Source organism: Anser brachyrhynchus, assembly GCF_964034855.1.
Source record: "Anser brachyrhynchus genome assembly, chromosome: 1".
In the NCBI taxonomy this organism is placed as follows: Eukaryota; Metazoa; Chordata; class Aves; order Anseriformes; family Anatidae; genus Anser; species Anser brachyrhynchus.
The window spans coordinates 78,745,074-78,771,959 of NC_137694.1; the positions used below are offsets into that span (position 1 = coordinate 78,745,074).

At 52.6% G+C, this 26,886-nt stretch overlaps 2 long non-coding RNA genes across 7 annotated transcripts in view; one reads left to right on the forward strand and one right to left on the reverse strand.

Annotated features, from left to right (window-relative positions):
- LOC308187504 overlaps positions 1 to 26,886 on the forward strand; it is a 535,540-nt gene that overhangs the window by 363,932 nt on the left and 144,722 nt on the right. For 2 of the 4 annotated variants that reach the window (XR_013944735.1, XR_013944736.1), the window contains exon 4: positions 17,170 to 17,328. This is a non-coding gene — a long non-coding RNA (uncharacterized lncRNA). Of the gene's footprint in view, positions 1 to 17,169; positions 26,664 to 26,886 lie in introns of those variants that run through there. The other 2 variants (XR_013944737.1, XR_013944738.1) reach the window with 2 other exon arrangements.
- The window catches only part of LOC308187502, a 290,980-nt gene that overhangs the window by 25,481 nt on the left and 238,613 nt on the right, over positions 1 to 26,886 (reverse strand). The window lies entirely within an intron of this gene.

Here is a 26,886-nt window from a genome sequence, read left to right on the forward strand (position 1 = left end):
TGGACTCACTGCACTGCATCCCCAGTGGTGCCAATGCACTCTCTGGACTCACTGCACTGCATCCCCAGTGGTACCAGTGCACTCTCTGGACTCACTGAAGTGCATCCCCAGTGGTGCCAGTGCACTCTCTGGACTCACTGCAGTGCATCCCCGTAGGTGCCAGTGCACTCTCTGGACTCACTGCAGTGCATCCCCAGTGGTGCCAGTGCACTCTCTGGACTCACTGAAGTGCATTTTCAGTGGTTCCAGTGCACTCTCTGGACTAACTGCACTGCATCCCCAGTGGTGCCAGTACACTCACAGGACTGACTGCACTGCATCCCCTGTGGAGCCAGTGCGCTCTCTGGACTCACTGCACTGCATCCCCATTGGTGCCAGTGCATTCTCTGGACTCACCGCACTGCACCCTGAGTGGTGCCAGTGCACTCTCTGGACTCACTGCAGTGCATCCCCAGTAGTGCCAGTGCAATCTCTGGACTCACTGTACTGCATCCCCAGTGTTGCCAGTGCACTCTCTGGAGTAACTGCAGTGCATCCCCAGTGGTGCCAAAGCACTCTCTGGACTCCCGGCACCGCATCCCCAGTGGTGCCAGTGCACTCTCTGGGCTCACTGCAGTGCATCCCCAGTGGTGCCAGTGCACTCTCTTGACTCACTGCACTGCATCCCCAGTGGTGCCAGTGTACTCACTGGACTCACTGCACTGCATTCCCCAGTGGTGCAAGTGCACTCTCTGGACTCACTGCAGTGCATCCCCAGTGGTGCCAGTGCACTCTCTGGACTCACTGAAGTGCATCCTCAGTGGTTCCAGTGCACTCTGTGGACTCACTGCAGTGCATCCCCAGTGGTGCCAGTGCGCTCTCTGGACTCACTGCAGTGCATCCCCAGTGGTGCCAGTGCACTCTCTGGACTCACTGCACTGCATCCCCAGTGCTGCCAGTGCACTCTCTGGACTCACTGCACTGCATCCCCAGTGGTGCCAGTGCACTCTCTGGACTCACTGCAGTGCATCCCCAGTGGTGCCAGTGCACTCTCTGGACTCACTGCACTGCATCCCCAGTGGTGCCACTGCACTCTCTGGACTCACTGCAGTGCATCCCCAGTGGTGCCAGTGCACTCTCTGGACTCACTGCAGTGCATCCCCACTGCTGCCAGTGCACTCTCTGGACTCACAGCAGTGCATCCCCAGTGGTGCCAGTGCACTCTCTGGACTCACTGCACTGCATCCCCAGTGGTGCCAAAGCACTCTCTGGACTCACTGCACTGCATCCCCAGTGGTGCCAGTGCACTCTCTGGACTCACTGCACTGCATCCCAAGTGGTGCCAGTGCACTCTCTGGACTCACTGCACTGCATCCCCAGTGGTGCCAGTGCACTCTCTCGAATCACTGCACTACATCCCCAGTGGTGCCAGTGCGCTCACTGGACTCACTGTACTGCATCATCAGTGGTGCCAGTGCACTCTGGAGTGACAGCAGTGCATCACCAGTGCTGCCTGTGCACTCTCTGGACTCACTGCACTGCATCCCCAGTGGTGTCACTGCACTCTCTGGACTCACTGCACTGCATCCCCAGTTGTGCCAGTGCACTCTCTGCACTCACTGCACTGCATACCCAGTGGTGCCAGTGCACTCACTGGACTCACTGCAGTGTATTCCCTCTGGTGCCAGTGCACTCTCTGGACTCACTGCAGTGCATCCCCAGTGGTGCCAGTGCACTCTCTGGACTCACTGCAGTGCATCCCCAGTGGTGCCAGTGAACTCTCTGGACTCACTGCACTGCATCCCCAGTGGTGCCAGTGCACTCTCTGGACTCACTGCAGTGCATTCCCAGTGCTGCCTGTGCACTCTCTGGACTCACTGCAGTGCATTCCCTCTGGTGCCAGTGCACTCTCTGGACTCACTGCAGTGCATCCCCAGTGGCGCCAGTGCACTCTCTGGACTCACTGCGCTGCATCCCCAGTGGTGCCAGTGCACTCTGTGGACTCACTGCTGTGCATCCCCATTGGTGCCAGTGCACTCTCTGGACTCACTGCACTGCATCCCCAGTGGTGCCAGTGCACTCTGTGGACTCACTGCAGTGCATCCCCAGTGGTGAAAGTGCACTCTCTTGACTCACTGCAGTGCATCCCAAGTGGTGCCAATGCACTCTCTGGACTCACTGCAGTGCATCCCCAGTGGTGCCAGTACACTCACTGGACTCACTGCACTGCATCCCCAGTGGTGCCAGTGAACTCTCTGGACTTGCTGCACTGCATCCCCAGTGGTGCCAGTGCACTCTCTGGACTCACTGATGTGCATCCCCATTGGTGCCTGTGCACTCTCTGGAGTAACTGCAGTGCATGCCCAGCGGTGCCAAAGCACTCTCTGGACTCCCGGCACCGCATCCCCAGTGGTGCCAGTGCACTCTCTGGGCTCACTGCAGTGCATCCCCAGTGGTGCCAGTGCACTCTCTGGAGTCACTGCACTGCATCCCCAGGGGTGCCAATGCACTCTCTGGACCTCCGGCACTGCATCCCCAGTGGTTCCAGTGCACTCTCTCGAGTCACTGCACTGCATGCCCAGTTGTGCCAGTGCACTCACTGGACTCACTGTACTGCATCATCAGTGGTGCCAGTGCACTCTCTGGACTCACTGCACTGCATCCCCAGTGGTGCCAGTGCACTCTCTGGACTCACTGCAGTGCATCCCCAGTGGTGCCAGTGCACTCTCTGGACTCACTGCAGTGCATCCCCAGTGGTGCCCGTGCACTCTCTGGACTCACAGAAGTGCATTCTCTGCGGTGCCAGTGCACTCTCTGGACTCACTGCAGTGCATCCCCAGTGGTGCCAGTGCACTCACTGGACTCACTGCACTGCATCCCCAGTGGTGCCAGTGCACTCTCTGGGCTCACTGCAGGGCATCCCCAGTGGTGCCAGAGCACTCTATGGACTCACTGCACTGCATCCCCAGTGGTGCCAGTGCTATCCCTGGACTCACTGTAGTGCATCCCCAGTGGCGCCAGTGCACTCTCTGGACTCACTGCAGGTCATCCCCAGTGGTGCCAGTGCACTCTCTGGACTCACTGCAGTGCATCCCCAGTGGTGCCAGTGCACTCTCTGGACTCACTGCACTGCATCCCCAGTGCTGCTAGTGCACTCTCTGGACTCACTGCAGGGCATCCCCGGTGGAGCCAGTGTACTCTCAGGACTCACTGCAGTGCATCCCCAGTGGTGCCAGTGCACTCTCTGGACTCACTGCACTGCATCCCCAGTGGTGCCAGTGCACTCTCTGGCGTCAATGCACTGCATCCCCCGTGGTGCAAGTGCACTCTCTGGACTCACTGGAGTGCATCACCTGTGGTGCCAGTGCACTCTCTGGACTCACTGCACTGCATCCCCAGTGCTGCCAGTGCACTCTCTGGACTCACTGCACAGCGTCCGCAGTGGTGCCAGTGCACTCTCTAGAGTCACTGCGCTGCATCTCCAGTTGTGCCAGTGCACTCTCTGGACTCACTGCAGTGCATCCCCAGTGGTGCCAGTGCACTCTCTGGACTCGCGTCACTGCATCCCCAGTGGTGCCAGTGCACTCTCTGGACTCACTGAAGTGCATCCCCAGTGGTGCCAGTGCACTCTCTGGACTCACTGCAGTGCATTCCCGGTGGTGCCAGTGCACTCTCTGGACTCACTGCAGTGCATTCCCGGTGGTGCCTTTGCACTCTCTGGACTCACTGCAGTGCATCCCCAGTGGTGCCAGTGCACTCTCTGGACTCACTGCACTGCATCCCCAGTGGTGCCAGTGCACTCTCTGGACTCACTGTACTGCATCCCCAGTGGTGCCAGTGCACTCTCTGGACTCACCGCACTGCACCCTGAGTGGTGCCAGTGCACTCTCTGGACTCACTGCACCGCATCCCCAGTGGTGCCAGTGCACTCTCTAGAGTCACTGCGCTGCATCCCCAGTGGTTCCAGTGCACTCTCTGGACTCACTGCACTGCATCCCCAGTGGTGCCAGTGCACTCTCTGGACTCACTGCACCGCATCCCCAGTGGTGCCAGTGCACTCTCTGGACTCACTGCACTGCATCCCCAGTGCTGCCAGTGCACTCTCTGGACTCACTGCACTGCATCCCCAGTGCTGCCAGTGCACTCTCTGGACTCACTGCAGGGCATCCCCGGTGGAGCCAGTGTACTCTCAGGACTCACTGCAGTGCATCCCCAGTGGTGCCAGTGCACTCTCTGGACTCACTGCACTGCATCCCCAGTGGTGCCAGTGCACTCTCTGGACTCACTGCACTGCATCACCTGTGGTGCCAGTGTACTCTCTGGACTCACTGCACTGCATCCCCAGTGGTGCCAGTGCACTCTCTGGACTCACTGCACTGCATCACCTGTGGTGCGAGTGCACTCTCTGGACTCACTGCACCGCATCCGCAGTGGTGCCAGTGCACTCTCTAGAGTCACTGCGCTGCATCCCCAGTTGTGCCAGTGCACTCTCTGGAGGGACTGCAGTGCATCCCCAGTGGTGCCAGTGCACTCTCTGGACTCGCGTCACTGCATCCCCAGTGGTGCCAGTGCACTCTCTGGACTCGCGTCACTGCATTCCCAGTGGTGCCAGTGCACTCTCTGGACTCACTGCAGTGCATCCCCAGTGGTGCCAGTGCACTCTCTGGACTCACTGCAGTGCATTCCCGGTGGTGCCAGTGTACTCTCTGGACTCACTGCAGTGCATCCCCAGTGGTGCTAGTGCACTCTGGACTCACTGCAGTGCATCCCCAGTGATGCCAGTGCACTCTCTGCACTCACTGCACTGCATCCCCAGTGGTGCCAGTGCACTCTCTGGAGGGACTGCAGTGCATCCCCAGTGGTGCCAGTGCACTCTCTGGACTCGCGTCACTGCATCCCCAGTGGTGCCAGTGCACTCTCTGGACTCGCGTCACTGCATTCCCAGTGGTGCCAGTGCAATCTCTGGACTCACTGCAGTGCATCCCCAGTGGTGCCAGTGCACTCTCTGGACTCACTGCAGTGCATTCCCGGTGGTGCCAGTGTACTCTCTGGACTCACTGCAGTGCATCCCCAGTGGTGCTAGTGCACTCTGGACTCACTGCAGTGCATCCCCAGTGATGCCAGTGCACTCTCTGCACTCACTGCACTGCATCCCCAGTGGTGCCAGTGCACTCTCTGGACTCACTGTACTGCATCCCCAGTGGTGCCAGTGCACTCTCTGGACTCACCGCACTGCACCCTGAGTGGTGCCAGTGCACTCTCTGGACTCACTGCACCGCATCCCCAGTGGTGCCAGTGCACTCTCTAGAGTCACTGCGCTGCATCCCCAGTGGTGCCAGTGCACTCTCTGGACTCACTGTACTGCATCCCCAGTGGTGCCAAAGCACTCTCTGGACTCCCGGCACCGCATCCCCAGTGGTTCCAGTGCACTCTCTGGACTCACTGCACTGCATCCCCAGTGGTGCCAGTGCACTCTCTGGACTCACTGCACCGCATCCCCAGTGGTGCCAGTGCACTCTCTGGACTCACTGCACCGCATCCCAAGTGGTGCCAGTGCACTCTCTGGAGTGACTGCAGTGCATCCCCAGTGGTGCCAGTGCACTCTCTGGACTCGCGTCAATGCATCCCCAGTGGTGCCAGTGCACTCTCTGGACTCACTGCAGTGCATCCCCAGTGCTGCCAGTGCTCTCTCTGGACTCACTGCACTGCATCCACAGTGGTGCCAGTGCACTCTCTGGACTCACTGCACTGCATCCCCAGTGCTGCCAGTGCACTGTCTGGACAAACTGAAGTGCATGCCCAGTGGTGCCAGTGCACTCTCTGGACTCACTGCGCTGCATCCCCAGTGGTGCCAGTACACTCACTGGACTCACTGCACTGCATCCCCAGTGGTGCCAGTGCAGTCTCTGCACTCACTGAAGTGCATCTCCAGTGGTGCCAGTGAACTCTCTGGACTCACTGTACTGCATCCCCAGTGGTGCCAGTGCACTCTCTGGACTCACTGCACTACTCCAGCCGCGGCAGTCGCTCTAGCCGCGGTAGCCCTCCAGCCTCGGCAGCCGCGGCAGCCGCGGCAGCCGCTCCAGCCGCGGCAGCCGCTCCGTCCGCGGCATACGCGGCAGACTCTCCAACCGCGGCAGCCGCTCCAGCCGCGGAAGCCGCGGCAGCCGCTCCAAACGCGTCAGGCGCTCCAACCGCGGCAACCGCTCCAGCCGTGGCAGCCGCTCCACTCGGTAGCGGCTGGAGCGGCTGCCGCGGCTAGAGCGGCTGGAGCGGCTGGAGGGGCTAACGCGGCTGGAGAGGCTGACGCGGTTGGAGCGTCTAGAGCGTCTGCCGCGGCTGGAGGGGCTACCGCGGCTGGAGCGGTTGACGCGGCTGGAGCGGAAACCGAGGCTGGAGCGCCACTCTCTGGACTCACTGCACTGCATCACCTGTGGTGCCAGTGCACTCTCTGGACTCACTGCACTGCATCACCAGTGGTGCCAGTGCACTCACTGGACTCACTGCAGTGCATCCCCAGTGGTGCCAATGCACTCTCTGGACTCACTGCACTGCATCCCCAGTGGCGCTAGTGCACTCTCTGGACTCACTGCAGTGCATCCCCAGTGGTGCCAAAGCACTCTCTGGACACACTGAAGTGCATTTTCAGTGGTGCCAGTGCACTCTCTGGACTCACTGCACTGCATCCCCAGTGGTGCCAGTGCACTCTCTGGACTCACTGCACTGAAGCCCCAGTGGTGCCAGTGCACTCTCTGGACTCACTGCAGTGCATCCCCAGTGGTGCCAGTGCACTCTCTGGACTCACTGCACTGCATCCCCAGTGGCGCTAGTGCACTCTCTGGACTCACTGCAGTGCATCCCCAGTGGTGCCAAAGCACTCTCTGGACACACTGAAGTGCATTTTCAGTGGTGCCAGTGCACTCTCTGGACTCACTGCACTGCATCCCCAGTGGTGCCAGTGCACTCTCTGGACTCACTGCACTGAAGCCCCTGTGGTGCCAGTGCACTCTCTGGACTCACTGCAGTGCATCCCCAGTGGTGCCAGTGCACTCTCTGGACTCACTGCACTGCATCCCCAGTGGTGCCAGTGCACTCTGTGGACTCACTGCAGTGCATTCCCAGTGGTGCCAGTGAGCTCTCTGGACTCACTGCAGTGCATCCCCCGTGGTGCAAGTGCACTCTCTGGACTCACTGGAGTGCATCACCTGTGGTGCCAGCGCACTCTCTGGACTCACTGCACAGCATCCCCAGTGGTGCTAGTGCACTCCCTGGACTCACTGAAGTGCATTCTCAGTGGAGCCAGTGCACTCTCTGGACTCACTGCACTGCATCCCCAGTGGTGCCAGTGCACTCTCTGGACTCACTGCACTGCATCCCCAGTGGTGCCAGTGCTATCCCTGGACTCACTGTAGTGCATCCCCAGTGGTGCCAGTGCACTCTCTGGACTCACTGCAGTGCATCCCCAGTGGTGCCAGTGCACTCTCTGGACTCACTGAAGTGCATTCTCAGTGGTGCCAGTGCACTCTCTGGACTCACTGCAGTGCATCCCCAGTGGTGCCAGTGCACTCACTGGACTCACTGCACTGCATCTCCAGTGGTGCCAGTGCACTCTCTGGGCTCACTGCACTGCATCCCCAGTGGTGCCAGTGCACTCTCTGGACTCACTGCACTGCATCCCCAGTGGTGCCAGTGCTATCCCTGGACTCACTGTAGTGCATCCCCAGTGGTGCCAGTGCACTCTCTGGACTCACTGCAGTGCATCCCCAGTGGTGCCAGTGCACTCTCTGGACTCACTGCACTGCATCCCCAGTAGTGCCATTGCACTCTCTGCACTCACTTCACTGCATCGCCAGTGGTGCCAGTGCACTCTCTGGACTCACTGCACTGCATTCCCAGTGGTGACAGTGAAGTCTTTGGACTCACTGCACTCCATCCCCACTGGTGCCTTTGCACTCCCTGGACTCACTGCACTGCTCTAGCCGCGGCAGCCGCTCCAGCCGCGGTAGCCCTCCAGCCGTGGCAGCCGCTCCACTCGGTAGCGGCTGGAGCGGCTGGAGCGGCTGCCGCGGCTGGAGCGGCTGCCGCGGTTGGAGCGGCTGCCGCGGCTGGAGCGGCTGGAGCGGATGCCGCGGCTGGAGCGGCTGGAGCGGCTGCCGCGGCTGGAGCGGCTGGCGCGGCTGGAGAAGCTACCGCGGCTGGAGCGGTTAACGCGGCTGGAGCGGATGCCGAGGCTGGAGCGGATGCCGCGGCTGGTGCGGCTGGAGAGGCTGCCGCGGCTGGAGCAGTGCAGTGAGTCCAGAGAGTGCACTGGCACCTTGGGGATGCAGTGCAGTGAGTAAAGAGAGGGCACTGGCACCATTGGGGATGCAATGCAGTGAGTCCAGAGAGTGCACTGGCACTACTGGGCATGCAGTGCTGTGAGTCCAGAGAGTGCCCCGGCAACACTGGGAATGCACTACAGTGACTGCAGAGACTGCACTGACACCACTGCGGATGAAGTGCCGCGAGTCCAGAGAGTGCTTTGGCACCACTGGGGATGCACTGCAGTTAGTCCAGAGAGTGCACTGGCACCACTGTGGATGCAGTGCCGTGAGTCCAGAGAGTGCACTGACACCAATGGAGATGCGGTGCCTGGAGTCCAGAGAGTGCATTGGCACCACTGGGGATGCAGTGCAGTGAGTCCACAGAGTGCACTGACACCAGTGGGAATGCGGTGCAGTGAGTCCAGAGAGTGCAATGGCACCACTGGGGATGCACTGCAGTGAGTCCAGAGAGTGCACTGGCACCACTGGGGATGCAGTGCAGTGAGTCCAGAGAGTGCATTAGCGCCACTGGGGATGCAGTGCAGTGAGTCCAGAGAGTGCCGTTCCAGCCTCGGCATCCGCTCCAGCCGAGTCAACCCCGCGGTAGCCCCTCCAGCCGCGGCAGACGCTCCAGCCGCGGCAGCCGCTCCAGAAGCTCCAGCCGCGGCAGCCGCTCCAGCCCCTCCAGCCGCGCCAGCCTCTCCATCCGCGGCAGCCGCTCCAGCCGCGGCAGCCGCTCCAGCCGCGGCAGCCGCTCCAGCCGCTACCGAGTGGAGCGGCTGCCACGGCTGGAGGGCTACCGCGGCTGGAGCGGCTGCCGCGGCTGGAGCAGTGCAGTGAGTCCAGAGAGTGCAAAGGCACCAGTGGGGATGGAGTGCAGTGAGTCCAAAGACTTCACTGTCACCACTGGGAATGCAGTGCAGTGAGTCCAGGGAGTGCACTTGCACCACTGGGGATGAAGCGCAGTGACTCCAGAGAGTGCACTGACACCACTGGGGATGCACTTCAGTCAGTCCAGTGAGTGTACTGGCACCACTGGGGATGCACTGCAGTGTGTCCAGAGAGTGCACTGGCTCCACTGAGAATGCACTTCAGTGAGTCCAGAGAGTGCACTGGCACCACTGGGGATGCAGTGCAGTGAGTCCAGAGAGTGCAGTGGCAGGACTGGGGATGCAGTGCAGTGAGTCCAGAGAGTGCACTGGCACCACTGGGGATGCACTTCAGTGAGTCCAGAGAGCGCACTGGCACCACTGGGGATGCAGTGCAGTGAGTCCAGAGAGTGCACTGGCACCAGTGGGGATGCACTGCAGTGAGTCCAGAGAGTGCACTGGCACCACTGGGGATGCAGTGCAGTGAGTCCAGAGAGTGCACTGGCTCCACTGAGAATGCAGTGCAGTGAGTCCAGAGAGTGCACTGGCTCCACTGAGAATGCACTTCAGTGAGTCCAGAGAGTGCACTGGCACCACTGGGGATGCAGTGCAGTGAGTCAAGAGAGTGCACTGGCAGGACTGGGGATGCAGTGCAGTGAGTCCAGAGAGTGCACTGGCACCACAGGTGATGCACTCCAGTGAGTCCAGAGAGTGCACTGGCACCACTGAAAGTGCACTTCAGTGTGTCCAGAGAGTGCACTGGCACCACTGGTGATGCAGTGCAGTGAGTCCAGAGAGTGCATTAGCGCCACAGGGGATGCAGTGCAGTGAGTCCGGAGAGTGCACTGGCACCAGTGGTGATGCAGTGCAGTGAGTCCAGAGAGTGCACTGGCACCGCTGGGGTTGCAGTGCAGTGAGTCCAGAGAGTGCACTGTCACCTTTGGGGATGCACTGCAGTGTCTGCAGAGAGTGCCCTGGCACCACTAGGGATGCAGTGCAGTGAGACCAGAGAGTGCACTGGCACCACTGGTGATGCAGTGCAGTGAGTCCAGAGAGTGCACTGGCACCACTGTGGATGCAGTGCAGTGAGTCCAGAAAGAGCACTGGCAGCACAGGGGATGCAGAGCACTGAGTCCAGAGAGTGCACTGGCACCACTAGGGATGCACTGCAGTGAGTCCAGAGAGTGCACTGGCACCACTGGGGATGCACTGCAGTGAGTCCAGAGAGTGCACTGGCACCACTCGGGATGCAGTGCAGTGAGTCCACACAGTGCACTAGCACTACTGGGGATGCAGTGCAGTGAGTCCAGAGAGTGCACTGGCACCACTGGGGATGCAGTGCAGTGAGTCCAGAGAGTGCACTGGCACCACTGGTGATTCACTGCTCTGAGTCCAGAGAGTGCTCTTGCACCACAGTAGATGCACTGCAGTGACTCAAGAGAGTGCACTGGCAGCACTGGGGATGCAGTGCAGTGAGTCCAGAGAGTGCACTGGCACCACTGGAGATGCAGTGCAGTGAGTCCAGAGAGTGCAATGGCACCACTGCGGATGCACTGCAGTGAGTCCAGAGAGTGCACTGGCTCCACTGGGGATGCACTGCAGTGAGTCCAGAGAGTGCACTGGCACCACTGGGGATGCAGTGCAGTGAGTCCAGAGAGTGCATTAGCGCCACTGGCGATGCAGTGCATTGAGTCCAGAGAGTGCACTGGCACCACTGGGGATGCACTGCAGTGAGTCCACAGAGTGCACTAGCACTACTGGGGATGCAGTGCAGTGAGTCCAGAGTGTGCACTGGAACCACTGGGGATGCGGTGGCGGGAGTCCAGAGAGTGCTTTGGCACCACAGGGGATGCAGTACAGTGAGTCCAGAGAGTGCACTGGCACCACTGGGGATGCACTGCAGTGACTCTAGAGAGTGCACTGGCACCACTCAGGGTGCAGTTCGGTGAGTCCAGAGAGTGCACTGGCACCACTGGGGATGCAGTACAGTGAGTCCAGAGAGTGCACTGGCACCACTGGGGATGCAGTGCAGTGAGTCCAGAGAGTGCACTGGCACCACTGGGGATGCACTTCAGTTAGTTCAGAGAGTGCACTTGCACCACTGGGGATGGGTTTCAAGCCAACTGCATTAACCGCTCATGCTTCTTTCTTATGAGACGTTAGTAAACCAATTACATAGCCTTGTCAAGACTAAATCACAGGTAAAAATCCTGTACATCTCATGTGGCCAACCACTCCCAACTAGGATTCCAAGAACCAGGAGGTTCGGTGAAAATAGGGCTAGTGCTATTAGAGGGGTGATTATTAGGGTAAGCCCTAAGCTGTCTTTAATGGAGAAGTATGGGTGGAATGGGATTTTGTCGCAGTCTGATACGATTCCTAGTGGGTTATTTGAGCCTGATTCGTGTAGGAAGGTTAGGTGGACTAGGGTGATTCCTGCAATTAGGAAGGGCAGTAGGAAGTGGATGGCGAAGAATCGGGTTAAGGTTGGATTGTCTACTGAGAATCCTCCTCAGGCTCATTCTACTAGAGTTTGCCCAATGTACGGGATGGCTGAGAATAGGTTGGTGATTACGGTGGCCCCTCAGAATGACATTTGTCCTCATGGTAGGACATACCCTACGAAGGCAGTTGCTATTAGGGTGAGTAGGAGGATTACTCCTGTGTTTCAGGTTTCTTTGTATAGGTAGGAGCCGTAGTAGAGGCCTCGTCCGATGTGTAAGTAGATGCAGATAAAGAAGAGCGAAGCACCGTTGGCGTGGAGGTTGCGGATGAGCCATCCGTACTGGACGTCTCGGCATGTGTGAGCTACTGAGGAGAAGGCGAGTGAAGTGTCTGCGGTGTAGTGTATGGCTAGTAGCAGGCCTGTTAGGATTTGTGTGGCTAAGCAGATGGCTAGAAGGGAGCCGAAGTTTCATCAGGCAGAGATGTTGGAGGGGGCGGGTAGGTCGATTAGGGAGTTGTTGATTATTTTTAGTAGGGGATGGGATTTGCGGATGTTAGGGGCCATTAGTGAGTCTGTGTGTTATTAGGATTATTACCAGGATGGAGAGGGCGAAGGATCCTAGGTAGGCCTTAATTAGCCCTGTGTGTATTGAGGTTGCGGCTTTGCTTGCGGCTACTTGTAGTTCAGCAAGGCCCTCTGGCCCTATTTTTTTGAGTCAGGAGAGGTCGATCAAGTGTAGGGCAATGTTTTGTCCCTTTTCTAGTAGGTTTTTGGAGAAGAATCGGTGTACTAGGGGGTTGAAGTACCCTAATGCAGAGGAGAAGTTTATGAGGGGGTTTGGTTTGGGGTGAGTGAGGGTGTGTGTTATGTTCGATAGTTCTAGGGCTAGGATGATTCCTAGGATTGTTATGAGGATGGCAGCGGTTTTGGTGATAAGGGGTATGGTTATTGGGGGGGTTTTGGTTGGTGTGATGAAAGAGGTAATGATTATTCCTGCTGTAATGCTGCCTAGGGCGAGTCGGGTTAGGGGGGCGGTGATTAGTGGGTTGTTTTCGTTTATTGATACTATTGGGGGGATTCGGGTTTGTCCAGCTTGGACTAGGATGGTTATGCGGATGCTGTAGGTTGCGGTGAATGCTGTGGCTATAAGGGTTAGGAGTAGGGCTCAAGTATTTAGGTATGATGTGTTTAAGCTTTCGATGATGAGGTCTTTTGAGTAGAATCCGGCTAGGAATGGGGTTCCTATCAGCGCCAGGTTTCCGATGGTTAGGCAGGAAGTAGTGACTGGGAGTATTTTCTGTAGGCCTCCTATCTTTCGGATATCTTGTTCTCCGTTTAGGTTGTGGATGATAGACCCTGAGCATAGGAATAGTATGGCTTTAAAGAAGGCATGGGTTGAGATGTGTAGGAAGGCTAGTTGTGGGAGGTTTAGTCCGATAGTGACTATTATTAGTCCTAGTTGGCTGGATGTTGAGAAAGCAATGATTTTTTTGATGTCATTTTGGGTTAGGGCGCATGTGGCAGCGAATAGGGTTGATAGAGCACCTAGGCATAGGCAGGCAGTTAGGGCTGTCTGGTTGGTGGCTAGCAGGGAGTGCATGCGGATGAGCAGGAAGATTCCGGCTACTACTATGGTACTGGAGTGCAGTAGGGCTGATACTGGGGTGGGGCCTTCTATTGCTGCGGGCAGTCATGGGTGGAGTCCAAATTGGGCGGATTTTCCTGCGGCTGCGAGGATTAATCCTATGAGGGGGAGGATTGGGGTTTGGTGGGGGTGTACGGCTTGTTGGATCTCTCAGGTGTTGAATGTTGAAGCTAGTCATGCTATGCTCAGGATCAGTCCGATGTCTCCGATTCGGTTGTAGATTACGGCTCGTAGGGCGGCGGTGTTGGCATCTGCTCGGCCTTGTCATCAGCCGATGAGAAGGAAGGACATGATTCGTACTCCTTCCCAGCCTACGAATAGGAGGAATATGTTGTTTGCGGTTGTTAGGAGGAGTATGGCGACTAGGAATGTCAGTAGGTAGGTGAAAAATTTTGTTACGTATGGCTCTGAGGCCATGTATCATATGGCGAATTGTAGGATTGATCATGTTACAAATAGGGCGATTGGAAGAAATGTTATTGAGTATTGGTCTATTTTTAGGCTCAGGGGGATTTTAAAGTTTATAATGAATTTTCACTCCCAGTGGCAGGTGACAGATTCTACTCCCGAGTAGATGAATGCGGTTGTAGGGGCTAGGCTAATTAGGAATGCGGTTTTAACAGCGCGGGTGGTGGCTTGTGGGGTGTTTTTAAAGTTTTTAAATAGAAATGGCAGGATGATTGGGGTTAGGAGGATTGTCAGCGTGAGTAGTGTGAGGGAGTTGATTAGTAGTGTGGGGTTCACTACTTTTACTTGGATTTGCACCAAGATGGGTGGTTCCTAAGACCAGTGGATTGCTGTTATCCTTTAAAAGTAAGGGGGCTGAGGTTTTAGGCTCAGATGTAAGAGTTAGCAGCTCTTGTTGGTTAAACCCTCCCCTCGGCAGGTAAGAAGGTTTGAACTTCTATTCTTAGAATCACAGTCTAATGTTTGGTTTAAACTATACTTGCATGAGGGGATTCCGGAGATCAGTTCGGGTTTGAGGATTAGGAGGAATATTGGGATAACGTGGAGTGTTATGAGCAGGTGTTCTCGCGTGGTTGAGTTTTGCATAGATGTGATGTGGGAGGGGATTGAGCCTCGTTGGGTCATTAGTAGTATGAATAAGGTGTAGGAGGCGGTTAGTAGGGTTGCGATTCCTGTTAGGATGATCGTGAAGGCAGATCAGTTGAATAAGGTGATTATAATGGTTAGCTCTGCTATGAGGTTTGTTGTTGGGGGTAAGGCTATGTTTGTTAGATTGGCCAGCAATCATCAGGTAGCTATGAGTGGTAGGAGAGGTTGTAGGCCTCGTGTGAGTAGTAGAATTCGGCTGTGCGTACGTTCATAGTTTGTGTTGGCTAGGCAGAATAGTATGGAGGAAGTTAGTCCATGGGAAATTATTAGGATCATTGCCCCTGAGAATGATCAGTGGGTTTGGATTATTCCTGCGGCGATAACTAGGCCTATGTGGCTAACGGATGAATAAGCGATTAGTGATTTTAGGTCTGTCTGTCGTAGGCAGATTGAGCTAGTCATTAGGGCGCCTCATAGGGCCAGGGTTAGGAAGGGGTAGTGCAGGAGGTTGGACAGTGGGCCCATAAATAGAGTGACTCGTATAATTCCGTATCCTCCTAGCTTTAGTAGTAGGGCGGCGAGGAGTATTGAGCCTGCGATGGGTGCTTCTACGTGGGCTTTTGGCAGTCAGAGGTGTAGGCCGTATAGTGGGGCTTTTACTATGAATGCTATGAGCAGTGCTAGACCTGATAGTATTCCTGTCCATGAGGTGGATAGGGTTGGGTGGGTTAGTTGTAGGGTTGGCAGGTGCAGGGTGCCAATTTTCACGTATAGGTGTATGATTGTGATTAGCAGGGGTAGAGAGCTTACTAGCGTGTAGAATAGCAGGTAGATGCCAGCGCTTAGGCGTTCTGGTTGGTTCCCCCATCGGGTGATTAAGATTAGGGTGGGAATGAGGGTTGCTTCAAATGAGATGTAAAATAGTGCTAGTTCTGTGGTGGAAAAGGCTAGTAGGATGAATGGCTGGACTGCGACTAAGGTTGAGATAAAGATTCGTTTGCGTTGTAGGGGTTCTTGTTGCAGGTGGTTTTGGCTTGCTATGATTATGAGTGGGAGTAGTCAGCAGGATAGTACTAGGAGGGGGGATGAGATTTGGTCAATTCCTGTTCAGTTGGATAAAAATTTGTAGGGGTAGTAGGTTGGGATTAATCACTGTAGGCTTAGGGCAGCGATTAGGAGGCTGTATAAGGTGGTGTTAGTCCATAGAAATTTTGGTGGAGACAGCAGGGCTGTTGGAAGAAGTATGATTGTGGGTAGGATGATTTTTAGCATTGCAGGAGGTTTAGGTTGTGTAGATGGTCGGAGCCATGTGTGCGGGTGGAGGCTACTAGGATGGCCAGGCCTGTGCCCGCCTCACACGCTGAGAAGGTTAGCATGAGAATTGGTACCATGGTGAATGAGGAGACTTGGTTTTCGATGGATCATATTGATAGGCCTACGAATATCGATAATATTATGCTTTCAAGGCATAGTAGGGCGGATACTAGGTGGGTTCGGTGGAAGGCTAGTCCTAGTCCGCTGAAAATGAAGGCTGAGTAGAAGCTTAAATGTAGGGGCGACATAAAAAAGTTACAGGGTTGGCTGTAATCTGCTGGGTCGAAACCAGCTATCTTTTTGGTTAGACTAACTTTCTGTTATTCTGCTCATTCTAGGCCCCCTTGAATTCACTCGTAGGCCAGTCCGAGTGTTAGGAGAAGGAGGATCACTACAGTTCAGGTGAGGGTCATTAGGGGGGATTGGAGTTGGACGGCTCATGGCAGGGGGAGTAGGAGGGCGATTTCTAGGTCGAATAGGACGAACAGGATGGCTACTGAGGAAGAATCGGACTGAGAATGGTAATCGAGCAGATCCAAGTGGGTCGAATCCACATTCGTACGGTGAGAGTTTCTCTGAGTCGGGGTTTATTTGGGCGAGTCAGAAGTTTAATGCGGTTAGGGCGGCGCTTAGGATTGATGATAGGGCGAATATGAACATGAGTGCGTTCATTGCTCTCCTCTGGGTTTATACCAGATTCTAGAGATTGGAAGTCAATTGTAATTAATATACTAGAAGAGCAAGATCCTCATCAGTAGATGGTTATGTAGAGGAATAGTCAGATGACGTCTACGAAGTGTCAGTATCAGGCTGCTGCCTCGAATCCGAAGTGGTGGTCTGATGTAAAGTGGAACTTGATCAGTCGGAAGAGGCAGACGGTCAGGAAGGAGGATCCGATGATTACGTGGAGTCCGTGGAATCCAGTGGCAACGAAGAAGGTAGATCCGTAGACGCTATCGGCGATTGAGAATGGGGCTTCGTGGTATTCTATTGCTTGTAGGGCTGTGAAGTAGAATCCCAGGAGGATCGTTAGGGTTAGGGCGTGGATGGCGTGTTTTCGGTTTCCTTCTGTGATGCTGTGATGGGCTCACGTTACGGTAACGCCTGAGGCTAGTAGGATGGCTGTGTTTAGTAGGGGGACTTCTATCGGGTTGAGTGGTTTAATTCCTGTTGGGGGTCATTGGCCTCCTAGTTCTGGGGTTGGGGCCAGGCTCGAGTGGAAGAACGCTCAGAAGAACCCTAAGAAGAAGAATGCTTCGGATGTGATGAAAAGGATTATGCCGTATCGTAGGCCTTTTTGGACTGTGGGAGTGTGATGGCCTTGGAAGGTGCTTTCTCGTACAATGTCTCGTCATCATTGGAGTATTACTAGGAGTATTGAGATGAGGCCTAGGGTTAGTAGTATGGATGAGTTGTAGTGGAATCACATGATTAATCCTGAGGTTGTGAGTAGGGCGGCGGCTGCCCCGAAGATTGGTCAAGGGCTTGGGTCAACTATGTGGTATGAGTGTGCTTGGTGTGCCATTAGATGTTTTCTTGTAAGTATAGGCTTAGAAGGAGCACGAAGACGTAGGCCTGGATTATGGCTACTGCTACTTCTAGGATGGTTAGGAGTAGTAGGATGATTATTGTTAGGATGGATACTGCAGGAAGGGTGGGTATTAATGCAATGGAGGCTGTAGAGATGAGTTGGATGAGTAAGTGTCCTGCTGTAAGGTTGGCTGTAAGGCGGACTCCGAGGGCTAGGGGGCGGATTAGTAGGCTGGTTGTTTCGATCAGGATTAGTGCGGGGATTAGGGGTGTAGGGGTACCTTCGGGTAATAGGTGGGCTAAAGAGGCTGATGGTTGGTTTCGTAGGCCTGTTAGTAGTGTGGCGAGCCATAGTGGGAAGGCTAGGGCTATGTTCATAGATAGTTGGGTGGTTGGGGTGAATGTATATGGAAGGAGGCCTAGAAGGTTGATTGTAAGAAGTATGATTATTAGGGATGTAAATATTATGGCTCATTTGTGGCCATTTTTGTTGAGTGGGACTATTAGTTGTTTTGTGATTAGGTGAAGGAGTCATGTTTGGATAGTAGAAAGGCGGTTGTTGATTCATCGGTTGTTTGGGGACGGGAATAGTAGGGCTGGGAAGAGTAGGGATAGTAGGATTAAGGGGATGCCAAATAGATTGGGGCTGGAAAATTGGTCAAAGAAGCTTAGGTTCATGGTCAGGATCATGGTGTGGGTTTGGTAGTGAGGGAGGTCTTATTTGATGGGGGGTTGGTTGTGGTGAAGGCTAGTAGTTTTGGTTGGATGAGGAGTGCTAGGGTTAATCAGGTTATAATTATGATTGAAAATCATGGTGCGGGGTTAAGCTGTGGCATATCATTAAGGAGGGGGAAGTCCCTCTTTGGCTAGCTTAAAAGGCTAGTGCTGTTGCATAGCTTCTTAATGATTAGGATGATGATAGAAGGGACGATCAGGCCTCGAAATGTGGGAGTGGGGTTGATTCTACTACAATGGGTATGTAGCTGTGATTAGCCCCGCAAATTTCTGAGCATTGTCCGTAAAAAATCCCAGGCCGGGTGGTAATGAATGAAGTTTGGTTTAGTCGGCCTGGGATTGCGTCTGTTTTAACTCCGAGCGTTGGGACTGCTCAGGAGTGGAGTACGTCTCCTGCAGTAATGATTACGCGGATGGGGGATTCTATTGGGATAACTACGCGGTGGTCAACTTCTAGCAGTCGGAAGTGGCCGTTGGGTAAGTCTGGGGTGGGCACTATGTAGGAGTCGAATGATAGGTCTTTGAAGTCTGTGTATTCGTAGCTTCAGTATCATTGGTGGTCGATGGCTTTTAGGGTGAGGTCTGGTTCATCGATTTTGTCCATTATGTAGAGGATTTGTAGGGATGGGAGGGCGAGGAGTACCAGGACGATAGCAGGTAGGATTGTCCAGATCAGCTCTACTTCTTGGGCGTCTACAGCATTTGACGAGAGTTTTTCTGTTAGTATGTGGGCTAAAAGGTAGAGAACTAGGCTGCAGATAGCTAGGGCAACGATTAGGGCGTGGTCGTGGAATTCAACGAGTTCTTCTATGATGGGTGATGAGGCGTCTTGGAATCCTAGTTGGGAGTGGTTGGCCACATGAGATGTACAGGATTTTTACCTGTGATTTAGTCTTGACAAGGCTATGTAATTGGTTTACTAACGTCTCATAAGAAAGAAGCATGAGCGGTGAATGCAGTTGGCTTGAAACCAGCATGTGAGGGTTCGATTCCTTCCTTTCTTGTACTTGGACGAAGGCCGGTTCCTCGAAAGTATGGTATGGGGGAGGGCAGCCGTGGATTCATTCAACGTTTGTGGTAGTTAGTTCTGGTTGTAGGACTTTTCGTTTGGCCGAAAAGGCTTCTCAGATGATGAATATTAGTATGATTACGGCTACTATTGAGATTAGGGAGCCGATGGAGGAAATGGTGTTTCATAGTGTGTAGGCGTCGCGATAGTCCGAGTATCGTCGGGGTATTCCTGCTAGGCCTAGGAAGTGCTGGGGGAAGAACGTTAGGTTTACTCCTGTAAATATTACCCCGAAGTGGGCTTTTGCTCATGTTTGGTGTAGGGTAAACCCAGTGAGTAGTGGGAATCAGTGAGTAAATCCTGCTAGAATGGCAAAGACGGCGCCTATGGATAGGACGTAGTGGAAGTGGGCAACTACGTAGTACGTGTCGTGCAGGGCGATGTCTAGGGAAGAGTTTGCAAGAACGATTCCTGTTAATCCTCCGATGGTAAATAGGAAGATAAATCCTAGAGCTCATAGTATTGGGGGGGGTCTCATTTGATTGTTCCTCCGTGCAGGGTGGCTAGTCAGCTAAATACTTTGATTCCGGTAGGGATGGCAATGATTATAGTGGCTGATGTAAAGTAGGCTCGGGTATCAACGTCTATTCCTACTGTAAACATGTGGTGAGCTCAGACGATGAATCCTAGGAAGCCGATGGATAGTATGGCTCAGACTATTCCCATGTAGCCGAAGGGCTCCTTTTTGCCTGAGTAGTACGTGACTACGTGTGAGATGATTCCGAACCCCGGTAGGATCAGAATATAGACTTCTGGGTGTCCGAAGAATCAGAATAGGTGTTGGTACAGGATTGGGTCTCCTCCTCCAGCGGGGTCGAAGAATGTGGTGTTTAGGTTTCGATCAGTTAGTAATATTGTAATACCGGCGGCGAGTACGGGGAGTGATAGAAGGAGTAGGATGGCGGTAATTAGTACGGATCAGACAAATAGTGGGGTTTGGTATTGTGAGAGTGCGGGGGGTTTTATGTTGATGGCTGTGGTGATAAAGTTGATGGCCCCAAGGATGGAGGAGATACCGGCTAAGTGGAGTGAGAAGATAGCCAGGTCTACTGAAGCTCCGGCGTGGGCAAGGTTACCTGCTAGGGGAGGGTAGACAGTTCAGCCTGTGCCGGCGCCAGCTTCTACAGTGGATGAGGCTAGTAGGAGGAGGAATGATGGGGGGAGGAGTCAAAAGCTTATGTTGTTTATTCGCGGGAATGCTATGTCGGGGGCACCGATTATGAGGGGGACTAATCAGTTGCCGAATCCTCCGATCATGATGGGTATGACTATAAAGAAGCTTATTACAAAGGCGTGAGCGGTAACGATTACATTGTAAATTTGGTCGTCGCCTAGGAGAGTTCCTGGTTGTCCTAGTTCTGCGCGGATTAATAGGCTGAGTGCGGTGCCGACTATTCCTGCTCATGCCCCGAAGATGAGGTACAGGGTGCCAATATCCTTATGGTTAGTGGAAAATAGTCATCGGTTGATGAAGGTGACGGGTAAGATGGCTGAGTGTTGAAGCGTTAGGCTGTAGTCCTTTTTACAGAGGTTTAATTCCTCTTCTTATCGGCTCTGTAGTGAAATTCATGTTGAGTTGCAAGCTCATCGATGCGCACTAGGGTGCGTCAGGGTCTTTGTAGGCAGAAGCCAATTGGTTTAGGCATTTAGCTGTTAACTAGAGTTTTGTGGGATCGAAGCCCATCTGTCTAGGGAGGCTTTAGCTTAATTAAAGCGTCTGACTTGCATTCAGAAGATACAGGTTAATATTCTGTAAGTCTTAATGTGCAGAAACTAAGAGGGTTTAACTCTTATTTAAGGCTTTGAAGGCCTTCGGTTTGGGGTGTTATCCTAAGTTTCTAGACAATGGCATGTATTATTGGGGACAGGGGAAGTAAGAGGATTGATAGTGAGGCAAGGACCGCAGTAGGTGTGCTTGGGGCTTTGCTAGTGTATCATTGTTTTATGTGGTTAGAGGAGTTGGGGGGAAGGGTAATTGTTGAGTGGTATGCGAGGCGTAGGTAGAAGAAGAGGCTGAGCAGTGATAGCATGGCAATTGCCATGGCTGCTGGTGTTATTTCCTGTTTAGTTAGTTCTTGGATGATAAGTCACTTTGGTATAAAGCCTGTTAATGGGGGGAGGCCTGCTCATAGGAAGATTAATCATCCCTTCCATGACATCATCGGAACGATGTACATATACACACAAACACATACAAAATAACTTAAACTTATTAGAGAAACTCCAGTACTAAAAATAGTAAACACAAGCAATAATTTCATATACTTCACTCTCACTCACCACTCAACTATCAGCTAACCACACCCCCGTCCACATAGCTTAACACAAAGCATGGCACTGAAGTTGCCAAGATGGCATAAAACATGCCTGCGGACAAAAGACTTAGTCCTAACCTTACGGTTGGTTTTTGCTAAATATATACATGCAAGTATCCGCGCCCCAGTGTAAACGCCCTCGACCACCTACCCCCATACAGGCCTTGAGGAGCGGGTATCAGGCACACCCAAGTAGTAGCCCAAGACGCCTCGCTAAGCCACGCCCCCACGGGTATTCAGCAGTAATTAACATTAAGCAATGAGTGCAAACTTGACTTAGTTATAGCAACAGCCTAACTTCAAGGGTTGGTAAATCTTGTGCCAGCCACCGCGGTCATACAAGAAACCCAAATCAACCGTCCTATTGACACGGCGTAAAGAGTGGTAAAATGCCTATCCTAGCTAACTAAGATCAAAATGCAACTGAGCTGTCATAAGCCCAAGATGCACCTAAACACACCATTAAGATGATCTTAGGAACTAACGACTGATTTAAACCCACGAAAGCCAGGGCCCAAACTGGGATTAGATACCCCACTATGCCTGGCCCTAAATCTTGATACTTACTTTACCGAAGTATCCGCCAGAGAACTACGAGCACAAACGCTTAAAACTCTAAGGACTTGGCGGTGCCCCAAACCCACCTAGAGGAGCCTGTTCTACAATCGATAATCCCCGATTAACCCAACCACCCCTTGCCAACACAGCCTACATACCGCCGTCGCCAGCCCACCTCGAATGAGAGCACAACAGTGGACACAATAGCACCCCGCTAATAAGACAGGTCAAGGTATAGCCTATGGAGTGGAAGAAATGGGCTACATTCCCCATTCATAGGGCACACGGAAAGAAGCGTGAAACCACTTCTGGAAGGCGGATTTAGCAGTAAAGTGGGACAATAGAGCCTACTTTAAGCCGGCCCTGGGGCACGTACATACCGCCCGTCACCCTCCTCAAAAGCCACATCCCACATAACTAATACCATAAATACGCTGAAGATGAGGTAAGTCGTAACAAGGTAAGTGTACCGGAAGGTGTACTTAGAATATCAAGACGTAGCTATAACACCAAAGCACTCAGCTTACACCTGAAAGATATCTACTAGACCGGATCGTCTTGAAGCCCCCCCTCTAGCTCAACCACACAAATAGTACACCAAAACTAAAGAATTTACTAAACTAATTAAACTAAAGCATTTTACAGTCTTAGTATAGGCGATAGAAAAGACACTTAGACGCGATAGAGACCCCAGTACCGTAAGGGAAAGATGAAATAGCAGTGAAACAATCAAAGCGACAGACAGCAAAGATCAACCCTTGTACCTTTTGCATCATGGTTTAGCGAGAACAACCAAGCAAAGTGAACTAAAGTTTGCCCCCCCGAAACCCAAGCGAGCTACTTTCAAGCAGTTAAAGAGAGCGAACCCGTCTCTGTTGCAAAAGAGTGGGATGACTTGTCAGTAGAGGTGAAAAGCCAACCGAGCTGGGTGATAGCTGGTTACCTGTGAAACGAATCTAAGTTCCCCCTTAATCCTCCCTACCGGACATCCTGAACCCTAATGAGATGATTAAGAGCTATTTAATGGAGGGACAGCTCCATTAAAAAAGGACACAACCTCGACTAGCGGATAATTCTTACTACTGATCCTACCGTGGGCCCTAAAGCAGCCATCAAAAAAGAGTGCGTCAAAGCTCCACCACCTAAAAATACCAAAATAAGATGATTCCCTTATCACAAACAGGTCAACCTATGAATATAGGAGAATTAATGCTAAAATAAGTAACTCAGGGCCACACCCCTCTAACGGCGCAAGCTTACATAGAAACATTATTAACAGACCTAGACAGATACAAAAACCCCTACAAGACCACGTATTAACTAACCCTGTTAACCCGACTCAGGAGCGCCTATAAGAGCGATTAAAATCTGTGAAAGGAACTCGGCAAATTAATAAGGCCCGACTGTTTACCAAAAACATAGCCTTCAGCAAATTAAACAAGTATTGAAGGTGATGCCTGCCCGGTGACTTAGGTTTAACGGCCGCGGTATCCTAACCGTGCAAAGGTAGCGCAATCAATTGTCCCATAAATCGAGACTTGTATGAATGGCTAAACGAGGTCTTAACTGTCTCTCACAGATAATCAGTGAAATTGATCTCCCCGTGCAAAAGCGGGGATGTGAACATAAGACGAGAAGACCCTGTGGAACTTAAAAATCAACGACCACCGCGAATCCTCAATCAACCCCACTGGGGCCACTACCATCGCAGAGCCTGGTCGATATTTTTCGGTTGGGGCGACCTTGGAGGAGAACAAATCCTCCAAAAACAAGACCATACCTCTTTACCTAGAGCTACCCCTCAAAGTGCTAACAGTGACCAGACCCAATATAATTGATTAATGGACCAAGCTACCCCAGGGATAACAGCGCAATCCCCCTCAAGAGCCCATATCGACAGGGGGGTTTACGACCTCGATGTTGGATCAGGACATCCTAATGGTGCAGCCGCTATTAAGGGTTCGTTTGTTCAACGATTAACAGTCCTACGTGATCTGAGTTCAGACCGGAGCAATCCAGGTCGGTTTCTATCTATGACACACTCTCCCCAGTACGAAAGGACCGGGAAAGTGGGGCCAATACCACAAGCACGCCCCCCCCCTCTAAGCAGTGAAACCAACTAAACCGTGAAGAGGGCCTTCCCCCACCACTTTCAATCCTAGAAAAGGACCAGCTAGAGTGGCAGAGCCCGGCAAGTGCAGAAGGCTTAAGCCCTTTCCCCAGAGGTTCAAATCCTCTCCCTAGCTTCACCCATGATTCAAATAACAACACTAAGCTGCCTCGTTATATCCCTCCTATACATCATCCCAATCCTGATTGCCGTAGCCTTCCTAACCCTAGTAGAACGGAAAATCCTAAGCTACATACAATCCCGCAAAGGCCCTAACGTTGTCGGGCCTTTTGGCCTACTTCAACCATTTGCGGACGGACTGAAACTATTTACCAAAGAGCCCATCCGACCCTCTACCTCTTCCCCACTTCTATTCATTCTGATACCAATACTAGCCCTTGTCCTAGCCCTCACCACTTGAGCACCACTACCACTCCCATTTCGCCTAGCAGATCTAAACCTCGGAGTTCTCTTCCTAATAGCCATGTCAAGCCTAGCCGTCTACTCAGTCCTATGATCAGGCTGAGCCTCGAACTCAAAATACGCACTAATCGGAGCCCTACGGGCAGTAGCACAGACCATTTCATACGAAGTGACACTGGCCATAATCCTGCTATCAATAATCATACTAAGCGGAAGCTACACACTCAGCTCCTTTGCCATCGCACAGGAGCCTCTATACTTCATTTTCTCCTCATGACCCCTAGCAATAATATGATACGTATCCACCCTAGCAGAGACAAACCGAGCTCCTTTTGACCTCACAGAGGGTGAATCTGAGCTAGTCTCAGGGTTTAACGTTGAATACGCCGCAGGACCCTTCGCCTTATTCTTCCTAGCTGAATATGCGAACATTATGCTAATAAATACACTTACAGCCATCATATTCCTAAACCCAAGCGCCCTAGGGCCACCCACAGAACTATTCCCCGTCATCCTAGCCACAAAAGTCCTCCTACTATCTTCTGGTTTCTTATGGGTCCGAGCTTCATACCCACGATTCCGATATGACCAACTAATGCACCTACTATGAAAAAACTTCCTACCCCTCACACTAGCTCTGTGCCTCTGACACATCAGCATACCTATCTGCTATGCAGGCCTACCTCCTTACATAAGGAAATGTGCCTGAACTACAAAGGGTCACTATGATAAAGTGAACATAGAGGTATAACAGCCCTCTCATTTCCTGTTGACCTTAGAAAAGTAGGAATTGAACCCACACAAGAGAAATCAAAATTCTCCATACTTCCCTTATATTATTTTCTAGTAGAGTCAGCTAATCAAGCTATCGGGCCCATACCCCGAAAATGATGGTTTAACCCCCTCCTCTACTAATGAACCCTTACGCGACCCCAATCATAACCTTCAGCCTCATCTTGGGCACCACAATCACAATTTCCAGCAACCACTGAGTTCTGGCCTGGACAGGACTGGAGATCAACGCACTAGCCATCATTCCCCTAATTGCCAAATCCCACCACCCACGAGCAGTAGAAGCCGCAACGAAATACTTCCTAACCCAAGCAGCTGCTTCCGCCCTGGTCCTATTCTCTAGCATAACCAATGCCTGAGTCACCGGCCAATGAGACATCACACAAATAAACCACCCAACCTCCTGTCTACTACTGACAGCAGCAATCGCTATTAAACTGGGCCTAGTGCCATTTCACTTCTGATTCCCAGAAGTACTACAAGGATCGCCACTAATAACAGCCCTGCTACTCTCGACCCTCATAAAATTCCCCCCACTAACCCTGCTCCTACTAACATCCAAATCCCTCGACCCAGCTCTACTCACCGCCATGGCCCTAGCCTCAACAGCACTAGGAGGCTGAATAGGACTGAACCAAACACAAACACGCAAAATCCTAGCCTTCTCGTCCATCTCCCACTTAGGCTGAATCGCCATCATCCTAGTTTACAGCCCCAAATTGGCCTTACTTACCTTCTACCTATACACAATCATAACATCAGCCGTATTCCTAGCCCTTAACAAAATCAAAGCCCTTAACCTATCCATGATCACAACCTCATGAACAAAAACCCCAGTGCTAAACGCCACCCTAATACTAGTACTTTTATCCCTAGCAGGCCTCCCCCCATTAACAGGCTTTATACCAAAGTGACTTATCATCCAAGAACTAACTAAACAGGAAATAACACCAGCAGCCATGGCAATTGCCATGCTATCACTGCTCAGCCTCTTCTTCTACCTACGCCTCGCATACCACTCAACAATTACCCTTCCCCCCAACTCCTCTAACCACATAAAACAATGATACACTAGCAAAGCCCCAAGCACACCTACTGCGGTCCTTGCCTCACTATCAATCCTCTTACTTCCCCTGTCCCCAATAATACATGCCATTGTCTAGAAACTTAGGATAACACCCCAAACCGAAGGCCTTCAAAGCCTTAAATAAGAGTTAAACCCTCTTAGTTTCTGCACATTAAGACTTACAGAATATTAACCTGTATCTTCTGAATGCAAGTCAGACGCTTTAATTAAGCTAAAGCCTCCCTAGACAGATGGGCTTCGATCCCACAAAACTCTAGTTAACAGCTAAATGCCTAAACCAATTGGCTTCTGCCTACAAAGACCCTGACGCACCCTAGTGCGCATCGATGAGCTTGCAACTCAACATGAATTTCACTACAGAGCCGATAAGAAGAGGAATTAAACCTCTGTAAAAAGGACTACAGCCTAACGCTTCAACACTCAGCCATCTTACCCGTCACCTTCATCAACCGATGACTATTTTCCACTAACCATAAGGATATTGGCACCCTGTACCTCATCTTCGGGGCATGAGCAGGAATAGTCGGCACCGCACTCAGCCTATTAATCCGCGCAGAACTAGGACAACCAGGAACTCTCCTAGGCGACGACCAAATTTACAATGTAATCGTTACCGCTCACGCCTTTGTAATAAGCTTCTTTATAGTCATACCCA